Genomic DNA, 11,595 nt, shown 5'->3' on the forward strand with positions numbered 1-11,595 from the left:
TTCTGTCTCTCAAAAAATAAATAAATGTTAAAAAAATAAAAAACAATAACTCTCATACAGCTATAGTTAATTCTCCCTTTTCTCCTACATTTTGTTGTTTCTTTTGTTATTTGCCATCAGTCTTGAAGCCAGCTTTGACTTCCTCACTATTTCTTTTCTGTTTTTGTCTTTGTTCCATCGTAGTCTGTATCTTTATTATTTCCTTTCTTCTTTATTTCTAACAAAGCTATACGGTTGTTTCTAATACTATTTAAACGTGTCCCACAAATTTTACATAGAAGCTCCTTTATTCTTAAATTCTATGCATTTGGGGATTTACTTTATGAATTTCTCTCCAACCCAATCCCTACTGAGCACTTTAAAAAAAAAGTTTCTGAATGTGGCTTTTTTTAAAAAAATTTTTTTTTAACGTTTATTTATTTTTGAGATGGAGAGAGACAGAACATGAACAGGGGAGGGGCAGAGAGAGAGGGAGACACAGAATCTGAAACAGGCTCCAGGCTCTGAGCTGTCAGCACAGAGCCCGACGCGGGGCTCGAACTCACGGAGTGTGAGATCATGACCTGAGCTGAAGTCAGACGCTTAACCGACCAAGCCACCCAGGCGCCCCTGAATGTGGCTTTTTTAAAAATTTTTTTAAAGTTTATTAATTGTTCAGAGACAGAGACAGAGCGTGAGCAGGGGAGGGGCAGAGAGAGAGGGAGACGCAGAGTCTAAAGCAGGCTCCAGGGTCTGAGCTGTCAGCACAGAGCCCGACGCGGGGCTCGAACCCACGAACCGTGAGATCGTGAGCTGAGCCGAAGTCGGACACTTAACTGACGGAGCCACCCGGGCGCCCCTTGAATGTGGCATTTTTAAAGCCATGGTTTGGTTACTGGTCTCTTGTTTTGAAAATTATATTGTTCTTGGTTTCTTGCATAGGTAGTAAATACGCCCGGTGTGAGATCCACAGGATAGAGTCGCCCCCGCTGCCCTGCTCCAGACTTGTCCCCTCCCAGAGCCGACCAGCCCCACAACCTCTAATGCGTTCTTCTGAAGACACCCTCGGTACGACCAACACGGCAACACTTTCTCTGCCTTGTCTCCCTGCCCTTGTCTGTCACACAGTCCCCAGCCTTGGTTGGTGGCCGTACCGCCCAGGCTTCCCTGCAGCCAGGAGCTGCTGCTGGGCCCGGGAGAGGACAGAGAAAACATTTGCTTTTCCGTAACGCATGGGACAGGTGTGACTGAAACTGCCTTTCCCTTCTCCTTTCCCTCCTTGAGCACGGCCAGACTTGGGGAGAAGAGGCAGCCGTCTTGTAACAACGAGGCAACAAGGCCTAGGGGAAACGCCGGGCTGCCGGGAGACCACTTCCTCTAGGCCTCTTGGGGGGAAATAAACTGCTATTTGTTGACATCACGCTAAGTTCGGTTTTCTCTTGCTTGAAGCCAAACCATTTATAAATTTCCAACACACACACACACACCTCACAGATGATCGCATATCGTACCTTCAGCACACTGGTTCCCTTCACGTGTCCGTCAGTCTGGGAGACGGCCCTTTATCAGTCCCTAGAAGGCAGCCTTGTTCGCGGCCGCGACATCAGCCGCTGTACGTGCACCACGGTTCCCTGAGCCGGCCCGCTGGCCTTCGGAGGCATGTCCGGCCTTCTGCGATTGCAGACAAGCCTCCACTGAATGGATGGCACACGTGCTTCATTCCACACCTGTGAAGTCACATCCGTGAGATGCATTCCCGGGCATGGAGACTGTTATCTTTAGGACGCCCAGTCTCCTGACCCGGACCGTGCTACATCCCCGTCTGTGTCCCTCAGTGCGGTATGAGTCCTCTTACTTTGGGTCTTAGGAGTTTCTTGTTAACCTTATTCCTGGGCACTGTCACCAGGTAGCACTCTGGCCACCGGGATCTTCCTTCTCAGGACCCTTCCTGCAAACAAGCTGGTTTTGTCGAGACCAGGCCAATAATTACGTTGCTTTTGTCGCAGCCACAGCACCGAAATAGAGTTGGTAATAGAATCTAAGTCGAGGGGCGCCTGGGTGGCTCAGTCGGCTGGGCGTCCGACTTCGGCCTGGGTCATGATATCGCTGGTCCCGAGTTCTAGCCCCACGTCGGGCTCTGGGCTGACAGCTCGGAGCCCGGAGCCTGCTTTGGATTCTGTGTCTCCCTCTCTCTCTGCCTCTCCCGTGCTCATGCTCTGTCTCTCTCTCTCTCAAAAATAAATAAACACTAAAAAAAAAAAAAAAAAGAATCTAAATCGATCCTCCTGGATTTTCCAGATACTTAATCGTATCGTCTGCAAAAACTAATATTGTATTTCCTTCTTTGCAGTTTTTAAAAAGATTTTATTTTTTATTTTTTTAAAGATCATTTTATTTATTTATTTATTTAAAAGTTTACTTATTTTTGACAGAAACAGAGTGTGAGCATGAGTGGGGGGGGGGGGTGCAGAGAGAGAGGGGGAGACACAGAATCCGAAGCAGGCTCCAGGCTCCGAGCTGTCGGCACCGGGCCCGACGACGTGGGGCTCAGACCCACGAATTGCGAGATCACGACCTGAGCTGAAGTTGGACGCTTAACGCGCTGAGCCACCCGGGCACCCCTTCCCTGTTTTTTTGTCTTGAGTTCCTTCCGGGGTACAGAGGCTTGGAACCAAATCACAGGCCGGCAGCCTCACGGGCTGAGGAAGCGACATCAGAGTGCAGTGCTGCTGGAGGGGCAGCCGGCAGAGGACAGGAGGCAGCTTCGCGCCATAAGGGCATGTGGTGGGAGCCTGATGCCAGTTCCCTTGTGGGGCGGCGGGGGGGCCTTTTCCCCACACCCAGCGACGCCCCCCCCCCAGTAGCTGGATGTCCTGCACCCCGCTCAGTTCAGACCACCTGGAGAGGCCCCAAGGGTCGTCCCCTGGCCCTCACTTCCGATGCCCGTTCCATGTGCGGGCTGTCACCTGTGCTTCTGACCGACTGGCTGTAAATCCGAGGTTCTCGTGCCCCTTCCTTGGGCTCGGTTCACTTGCCAAGGGGCTCGGAGAACTCAGGAAACCAGTTTATTACAACAGGCATTGAAGCACGTGGAACAACAGCCAGACGAAGAGACGCGCAGGGACCCAGCAGCGTCCGTGCGCGCGGCACCCGGGGCACGCGGCTGGCAGGCTTCACCCACCTGGAAGCTCTCGGAACCCCGTCCTCTGAGGTTTCCCGGAGCTTTCCTTCCGTAGGCTGGCCTGGTTAAATCGCCGGGCGACAGATTCAGCCGCTGTCCCCTCCCCAGAGGTCAGGGCGGGAGGAAGCCGACAGCCCCCAGGCAACCAGCCCCCACCCAAAGTGGTTTCCGGAGCCACCTCATTAACATCACAGAAGGCACCTCCCTGGTCCCCCTCACGGGGATTCTAGGGCTTCTTCGGGAGCAGGTGCCAGGAATGCCGACGAAGCCAAATGCAGATTTCTCATTTTGTAAATCACAACACACAGCGCCTGCGCGTGCGTGGGGGTTCTCCTCAGCCGCCTGCCTGGGGTCCAGGCTGTACCGTGCAGGGAAGCGGGGACACAGGGCTGTGGGCTGAGAGGCGGGGAGGGGGGGCGGCGCAGGGCTGTGGGCCGAGCCGGGGACACAGGGCTGGGCGACACTGTGTTCTTGCCCAGCTGGAGGGAAGCGTCCCCGCTGGGCACCTGGGGAGATCAGGTGAGACCCCAGCAAGGCCGGGGTTTAGGAATAAGAAACACCCTCCACAATAAAGGCCACAACATATGACCAAGAACAAACTCGGAACAGCCCCACCCTTCGAAGCATCCAGCCCAGCCTGACGTGACCAGACAGTCCTCCGGGACTTTAACTGCCGTCCAGAGCAAAACGACATCTTTTAAAAGATGGTCCCATCATTGAGACACCTTTCGACATAACAACCACCGTGTCTGGAACATAGCAAACAACGACCAGATGGAGAAGAAGAGTGATCAAGGGGGACGAAGTTGATAGAAACAGAGTCTCAGGTGACCAGATTCTGCAGCCCACAACTTTATTTTTTTTCGATGTTTGTTTATTTTTGAGAGCGATCGAGCAGCCGAGGGGCAGAGAGAGGGAGGGAGAGGATCTGCAGTGGGCTCCCCACTGTCAGCACAGAGCCCGACGCGGGGCTCGAACTTACAGACCGTGGAGATCGTGACCTGAGCCGAAGTCGGACGCTCAACCGACTGAGCCCCCCAGACGCCCCGGTGCACTTGGATTTTTAAATCTCCTCGGGGATCTGTTATAATTATAATTATGAATGATAATACTTTCTTAGAAAATGCTGTTTCAACCAGGCTTTATATGTTTGCTTACTGTTCATCAAATGGTTTCTTATCACAGAAAACAAGTTCTATACCTGTGACACTTTTCCTCTTTCTCCCTTTTCTGTGCACTTGAACTTTCTCCTTTTCCTTTTATTAAATTTTTTTCTTAATGTTTATTTATTTTTGAGACAGGGGGAGACAGCATGAACGGGGGAGGGTCAGAGAGAGAGGGAGACCCAGAATGTGAAGCAGGCTCCAGGCTCCGAGCCATCAGCACAGAGCCCGACGCGGGGCTCGAACCCACGGACCGTGAGATCATGACCTGAGCCAAAGTCGGACGCTTAACCGACTGAGCCACCCAGGTGCCCCTCTCCTTTTCTTGACTAGGCCTTCTAACTGTTGTTCTGCTTCCTTGTGGTTTTTGCCCCCAAAGGGTTAGCGCTTCCGATTATGTGTCAGTTCCCACCATCTTCTGGTTTTCAAATCCGTTCATTTTTGCTTTTGTCTTTACCGCCTGGCCCTCCCCAAAGGTTTGCCCCCCATCCGTCAGCATTGCAGTCAGCGCGCCCCTCCGCCCGCCACCTGGAGAGGACGCCCTGAGCTGTCCCCAGCCCCCTGCGCCTTCCTCGCCAGGGCCCTCGGGGCCTCGCTGACCGCAGGCACGCTGCGGGGGGTCCTCGTGGGACCAGCATCGGGAGACCGGGGACCCCTTCCTCCCTTACTGTGGATTCCTGGCTCCCTCTGAGTCGTGCCCGGCCCCACCAGTCCCCCCGGCCTCAGCCAGCGGGTGCCCGTGGGCTCAGGTGTCCGTCAACCACCCTAGAAGGTGAGGGCACCCCCAGCTTCTGAGCTAAAACGTGGAATTCTAAATCCCTTGTAACCGCACGCATCTCGAAAGAAGCCATCGGGTCCACACGCTCACTGGCCTGGGACTTGCAGAAACCTCGGCCCTAGTCACCTGACCGTTAGGTGACAGATCTTGCAAATCTTTTGATGTGTAAGCCGTCTTTTCCCCAGTTAGGTTTGTGCTTGTCCCCCGGGGCCTGCCGGGATCGGTTCGGATTGCAGACTAGGGAGCAGAGAGGGCGGCCCGCAGAGCAGCACCCCCCCCCCCCCAGGTGGGATGGACGCGGCCAGCACGGCGGGACCAGGCCCTTCGAGGGACCCGGGGCGCTGTTCCCGCTCAGCACGATTATCCTGCCGTCCTGGCGATCCGAATCTTCTTCCCTCCCAGTTCTGGGGTCCTGCTCTGTCCCGTCAGGGCTCCAGCCTTCACAGAGGGGCCTGGGGAGGGACGTCAATCCCGCGTGTGGGAACCGGCAGCCCCCAGCCCCGATGATGCTCGTCTCCCTTGGGAGTGCATCGACGCAGCGGCCACGAGAGACCAGAGACCCTTGCGGTGCCTCTGGACTCCTGTTCTCTGACCGGTCCTTGAGATCAGAATCCAAAACCCCCGATCACATCACATTACGTCTCAGACTGCAGTGCAGGCCCGGGCCGCTCGCACCGCCGAAACACACGTTTCTGGGTACTTCGCTCCCGGTGAGCACGGGCGGCCGCCCAAGGCCGAAGTCCCTTCCGCCGCCCGTGCTGTCGGGGCCAGGAGTCAGTCTCGGGGACAGAGCTCTCCTGGCATGGAGTGTGCAGACCGTGGAAGCTCGGAGGGACCTCGGCTGAGTCTCAGAAGTGGCTTTCGGGACCCACGGCCGGCTTGGCCCCGTGCTGGAGTTCACATGACCGCAGACACCGGAGGCCCCCTCAGGCGAGGCCTCGCTGCTCCTATAGAGACCAGCCTCGCGGCTCGCTTGACGGGAGAACACGTCCGAGGGGACTGCCACTGTTGCTCCCATTACTGGGGAGCTGCCCCCGGAGTGCAGGCCCTGGCTGGAGCCTGGGGAAGGACGGCCGTGCTCCAGCCCCGGGCCCGTCAGCCGCCAGGCCCTTGTGGGAGGCCGCCAGGAACGGGCCGGACCCCGGCGGGCCCCCAGTCCCCTCAGACGCCCTCGGGGACCCGGACGGCAGAGGCAGGGGCGGCCTGGCCACAACTCGGGGAGAACCGCTCCCGGAGCCAGAAGCGTCGCCCGCAGAACACGAACACGTGAACGGCTGTTTTAACCCACGGGTTCCAGGGGGGCCTATTACACACGCGGGGTGATTGGGGCCCTCAAGGAGGCTGTGGTTCCCGCTGCGCTTGGGAATTTGGGGAACCTGAAGACGCAGCCCCACGTTCAGCTCCGGGACCCCGCCGAGCCAGGACCAAAGGCCGCTAGATGGAGGCCCCATGACCTGGACTGTCGGGGTGAGACTCGGGCCTGTTCCCGCCGCCACAGAAGAGCGTCCCCGCTCGGGCTCGCGCGGGAAACGGTGGCAGCCGCGGGAGGGCCGCCCCACCTTGCTTCCCTTTCCAGCGAAGGTCGAGTTCCTGGGTGCCCACAGGGGCCAGGTACCAACCACACGCACCGTCCACCGGAGAGGGACCAGACGAGCACTGGACTGTCTGCCGACTTCACTCGAGGGCCTCGTTTGGTCCCAGCTGGGGGGGGGGGGGGGGGAAGAACCATCATGAAGCAAATGGTCCCCGGAGCCACAGAGAGAGGCCACAGACCTGACCACTTCGGATCAGCCAAGAGCCACAGGCACCAGCAGGGAAACAGTGTGCAACACACAGCGAAGCGACAGGTCTGACCACGCGCGTGTAACACTTCCGTTCAGAGGAGGAAGCCGCAGTTGACCCTGAACTTGTGGAAATGTCTGCAACACACACGGTGGGAGAGTGGGCAGGTCTGAGCATGTGCACGTGAGAAACGCCTCACAGCAAAGCTTCCCGGACAGACGGAGCCGGTCAGTTCGCGGGCCGCAGTGAGCAAACAAGGTCACAAGCTTTGTCCTTCGTCGGAGCCCCGCCCACTCACGAGGCCGGGACCTCTCCTCCCTGCGGCCAGCTTGCCCCGGGGCACGGCCTCTGCCCGGCCCACGTCTCCAACGTGCCCACTCTTGCCCTGGTGCCCCCAGGGCGACACAGCCGCCCTCAGAAGCGGTTCAGCGGCAGCAGAGCTGGGGCACCGCGAGGGCACAGCCTGAGCCCGCGCCATCCTGCTCCGGGGGGACTGGCCACGCCGGGTGCACTCGGGCGAGAAGGGCTGGGGTTCTGTTTATAGCCCCAGCACGCAGCAGTGATGAGTTTTCTTAATGTTGATTCATTTCTGAGAGAGAGCGAGCACTTGAGCTTAGGAAGGGCAGAGAGGCGGGGGGAGAGGGAGAGAGAGAATCCCAGGCAGGCTCCACGCTGTCGGCACAGAGTCTGATGTGGGGCTCGAACCCATGAACCGTGAGATCATGACCTGAGCCGAAACCAAGAGTCAGACGCTTAAGCGACCCAGCCCCCCAGGCACCACTCCCCCCCACAAATATTTTAATTGCCTTTCTTTAGTTAGGAAAGAAAACTATTCCACATATATGCTTTTGATTAGCACTTAAATATATAAATTTAGTCTTATAATATGTTAATCTGTCATGTTTCATTTTTTTTAGTGTTTGTTTTTGAGAGACAGAGAGACAGAGCACGAGCGGGGAGGGGCAGAGAGAGGGGGACCCAGAATCCGAAGCAGCTCCAGGCTCTGAGCTGTCAGCACAGGACACGATGCGGGGCTCGAACTCGCAAACCACGCGATCATGCCCGGAGCCGAAGTTGGACGCTCAGCCAGCTGAGCCGCCCAGGTGCCCCGAAGTGCTGAAATTTTTGAATAAAATAGTAACAAAATGCATGGCTAGGAGGGATGACAGTGTGAACGGCCACCTGGAGCCCGTGGGGACAGGGCCATCGGCCCCGCGTCCACCTGGGGCTGGAGCTGAGTTCCTGCCCAGAGCCCCCCCGTGAGGTTCTTCCCCTCAGGAAGGGGTCAAAGAGAGGTCACAGGTGCCAAGCGGGAAGGGGGGGGTCCTTCCAAGCTGGCACAGCATCCCTGAGAACGCTGTGTGCTCCCGGCAGCTTGTGCACGCGTTGTCCGTGGCCGGCGCACGCAGCATTCAGAGACCAAACCCATGCTGAGGACAGAAGCGCCATCCGGGGGTCGTCTTCCCGTGAGGCAGGCGGGAGGCCGGGGACGCCTGTCAGTGCTGCCCTGGCCGTGGGCCCTCGGCCGCTTCCATGACCGCTCTCTCCGCCTTGGTTTCTTACTGCGCGAAGGGAGCGGTCACTGTAGCCCCAGCGCAACCGTCGCGCGGGCGGGCCACGAGGACCCGAGTCACCCCGGGAAGGCTCGGACCAAGGCCCCGTTACCCCTTCTCGAGTGGCGGTCTCCGAGTCGGCCCGGCCCAGAGGAGGCCCTGAGGCCCTGAGGGGGCAGCCAGGGGGCAGGAGGGGTCCCCCAGCCCTCCTCTCCACCGGCGACCTCGGGTCCTCCCAGCTGCCGCCCACCTCCGTCAATGACCGCGACCTGACCCAGCCCGTGCCCCTACTTGGATGACCACCCTGGGCGTTCCAGGGGACTTGTGTCCCCCGGGCACGCCGGGTCTTAGTTCTGAGTCTAGATGACCGTGGGGGGCTGGGGGCCTCAGGAGAGCTCAGCACAGGGCCGCTGTGAGGCCAGAGGGCCAGCTCACTCTGACACCGGGGCCCCCGAGACCACGCTCGGGTGCGGGCCTCACTGCAGGCGCTGGCCGAACTCACCAGAGCCGATACACTCAGGAATGGGGTTCGTCCTGCGAACGGACTGGGCAGGAGGTGCAGGGCGGTCACACACACCCCCCCCAGCCCCGCTCCCTGGGTCCGCATGCCAGGCCTCTGCCGTCCTGTCCCCCGCAGTCAGAACAGCACGACTTTCCCGACCGGGATGTGGGGGCGCCTGCACACAGGACTGCCAGCCGGGGACGCCCACCCGGCGCTGGCGTCCAGGGTCCCTGCTGGCGTTCCGTGGTCGACTGAGCCTCTGGAGGTCAAACTGGTACCGCCTGACCCAAGGCCCCCACCCTGATCCCGCTGGGACGAGCTGGTGTGGCCCAGACCCCCAGGTAAACAGAGACCATCTTATCAGGCAGGACATCCTAGAGACCAGGGGCCGAGGGCGAGGCCAGACCCCCCTTGGGCCACGCAGAGTCCTACACCACGCGCCTGTCAGGGGAAGGAAGGCGGGTCCACGCGGGCAGGGGTGGGGGCGGCACGGCCTGGCCAGGAGCCTGGAGGGGGCCGGGCTCAGGGTGGTCAGATTCATTCAAGCCCAGCCAGTGCTCCCACCCAACCCCCGGCCCAGGCTGGCGTGCACGTGTGCAACCGGCCGAGGCTCTGACTGATGCTTCCGGAACTTCCGCGCCTGCAAGGGGGAAGGGCGAGGGGTGGGCAAGGACGTGGGAAACTGGGCTCCTTGCACGTTGCTAGAGGGATGTAAAATGGTGCAGTTTGGCTGTTTCTTAAAATATTAAACTCAAATTTACCATATGGCCCAGAAATTCCGCTCCCAGGAATCCACCCAAGAGAAAGGAAAACGTGTCCACACGGAACCTCGAGCGTGAGTGTTCACGGCAGCCTGACTCCCACGGCTGGAAACGACCCAAACACCTACCCACGGTGCCTGGACACACGAGACGTGACGTGTCCGGGCCACGGAATACAGCTTGGCGACAAGAAAGAGCAAGGTCCCGACACGCGGGAGACGAGACCGTCCACAAAAGACCACAGGTGGTTCAGAGGAGGCGGGTCTGCCGTCGAGGGAGGTCATGGCCTCCGGGACTCGGCCGGGCCCCGCCCCGGCCGCCCTGCTCTTTCCGGGGAGACGGAGGCGTTCTAAAATGAGACCGGGGTGACCCCTGCAAACCTCTAAATCTATGAAAGATGATTGAACCGCACACTTCAAGCAAGTGGATTTTACAGCATAGAAAACATACCTCAACAAAGCTGTTAAACAGGAAGAACCAGAAAGAATTTCTGCTCTGTTCCGCCCACTCGCCCGAGGTCGCCTGCTAGCTGGCCGGACAGGGGCCCAGTGGGCCCAACGCCTCAGCTGACGGACGCCCCTCCCAGATGTGTGTGGGACCATCCCAGCCAGCCCCCCTCGGGGGACCTTCAGGTGCCCGCTGCCTTCGCGAGCAGTAACACACACTCGACGGTTGGGGCCACCGTGGGCGGCGCTCGGTTACACGCCATCGCTGGCCGCACACCGCCGTGACCTCTGCTCGCGGCGCTTTCTCGCCGGCAGCCGCAGGTGACGGGTCTGGTAACCGTGCTGCGGGCAGGCCTGTCACATCCCAGTTGCCCCTGGCACGAGGTCGTTCCTAGGGCGGCACCCAGGCCCCAGGCGGCGGGAGAACCAACCCGGTTCACAGGAGTCGCTCGCTCCATCTTCGGTGTTTGGTGGCTTTTGACCGCCCCCCCCCTCACCCCAGCCCTGCATCTGAGCAAACCCCGCGTGCTCCATCCCTAGGCGCCAGCAACCACTTCCCACCGCGTGCTCCAGCCTGCGCACCCCCCCCACCCCACCCCGGTCCCCGCCCCAACCCCGATAATCAGCAAAGCGGCCAACACCACTTTCGCTCAAGCCATCGGGACCCGCACTGCCTCCTCCCGTCCCCGCACCCCTCGGAGGGTGCGTGCATCCTCAGCCCCCACCGCTGAGCCGGCGCTGGGGGTCCTCTCTTGGAAGGACTCCTGGTGCGTCCACTGTGAGCCCTCTGCTGTGCTCCGTGCGTTTCAGACAGGAAGGATTTCATACGGAAGATGTGCACACGACCAGGGGGGACCGCAGCGGCCACTGAGAGAGCCCAGCCAGGGCCTGCCTGCATGGCGGCCTCTAGTCCCTGTGCCACAGGGGACCGCAATAGGGGCCGGGGGCCCGCGTCCCCCCCACCCCGAGACACCATCCCAACTATCCTCTGGCCATCCAGGCAGAAGAGCCCGCTCAGCACAGGAGAGAGGCAGCCTTCCAGATGTCTCCACAAGGAATCCCAATGTCTTCCACTTCCCTCCGCGAGCACATCCGGTACGAGAGCGCCCAGGGGCTCCTGTGTGAAAAACACACCGAAACACTTGGTTGGGAGGGGGCGGTGTGAGGGCGCCTGGGGGCTCCGTCGGTTAAGCCTCCGACTCCTGATTTCGGCTCAGCTCATGGTCTCACGGTTCGCGAGTTGTGTTTGGAGCCGGCTTGCGATTCTCTCCCTCTCTCTCAAAATAAATAAAGTAAAATGTAAACAAAATTTAAAAAGACAGCGAATAAACAAATAAACTGCACCACGGATGGATTTTTGGTACACATAGAGCTGAGCGGCCATCTCCACGACCAGCGTCACCTTCTTCACCCCGAAAAGACATCCCGCCTCCGTCCGCAGTCACACCCC

This window comes from Panthera pardus, unplaced genomic scaffold (genome assembly GCF_024362965.1).
Source record: "Panthera pardus isolate Hobbes unplaced genomic scaffold, ASM2436296v1 HiC_scaffold_24, whole genome shotgun sequence".
Lineage (NCBI taxonomy): Eukaryota > Metazoa > Chordata > Mammalia > Carnivora > Felidae > Panthera > Panthera pardus.